Source organism: Echinococcus granulosus, assembly GCF_000524195.1.
Source record: "Echinococcus granulosus chromosome Unknown EG_S00094, whole genome shotgun sequence".
NCBI classification, from domain to species: Eukaryota; Metazoa; Platyhelminthes; class Cestoda; order Cyclophyllidea; family Taeniidae; genus Echinococcus; species Echinococcus granulosus.
The window spans coordinates 102,766-104,066 of record NW_020170474.1 but is presented as its reverse complement, the minus strand read 5'-3'; positions in this window follow the sequence as shown (position 1 = coordinate 104,066).

Here is a 1,301-nt window from a genome sequence, read left to right as displayed (position 1 = left end):
CAAGGTGGAGGAACGGAAGCAGTGATTTGTCACTGACGCCCTCTCACCTCTCCTCCCACATTCGCACTGTAAGGCCGCACGATGACACGGTGGATGCACTCCAGACGGATGTCTCCCTCGCCCCATTTTGGGTGAATAACACCTCAACGTGGTGTACAGTTACATTTTCTCACAAATTTACACCCACCATTGAAGTGGACGTAAAGTGAGTCATCGGAGAAAGTTGCCACACCGTTTTTGCCCACATTCTCCACCTCTGATTGCTGACATTTTGCTCCGCAGAGGGTGGAGAAAGGGGAGGAAGCTGGAGGAAGTGAGGGAGGGAGGGAGGGAGGGAGGGAGGGAAGGAGGTATGGAGGGAGGTAAGGAAGGAAGAGGGGAGCGGAGGGGAGAGGGAGAGATGGCTTAAAGGCGGTTCTTTCATCACGTTGGACAAATTCGTCAAACGCTGTTAACCACCGTAACCACAGCAGCAGCAGCAGCAGCAGCATCGCCTGTAACTCAGCAGTGGTCGGCAATCGCGAGTGCTGTGCAACCCACGTGCGTGGAAGAGGGGCTGTGATGTGTTGAGCGTCATCCGGTGGCGAGTACTCTCAGCACCCTCGTCCACTAGTCGACGTTAGATTGGTTGTCTTCCTGCAGTCTACTCCCAACTACCACCAACCCAACCAGTTAACTTGAAGGTGTCGAGCGTTGTGGTGTTGTGTGGCATCGTGTGGTGTGGTGTGGTGTGGTGTGGTGTGGTGTCATGAGGTGGCATGTGCAGGTGGTGTCGACATCCACCTCCCACGGACAAGTCTATCAGTTTGCAGATGTCCAAATGCCCAAATGCTGACATTTTAATGCTTGGGAATTTGCCTTCACACCTGTCGGGTTTTCTTTCTCGGCAAGAATGAGGTAGAGGTCAGTGCTTGCATTTATCACCCCGAGTGAAGTTCCACAGTGGTTGAACAACCCCACGAATAGCGAAAGAATCAGCGCTATGGCTTGCAGTGCTTTTGTCTGCTGTCCATGGAGATAGGTAAGTTCCAACAGCCTTCTGCTGCCTTCCACTGCCAGTCGATCGAGTGCTCGAAAGGAAGTCGACGAAGCGGCGTTTAAACTCACTTTTGAGTAGCTTTAAGTGAAGAGAGGGTGTAGGAGGAGAAGGAGGAGGAGGAGGACTTTTTTGCCTCTTCTCAAGGCCGGTTCTACTCTACTCAAGAGAAAACGCTTCTGCCAACACAAAGGAGCCTCTTTTAAGGCTTTTCCACTTCCACAACAGCAAAGCCATTAACAGGAAGAAGAGGAAGTAGAGCGGT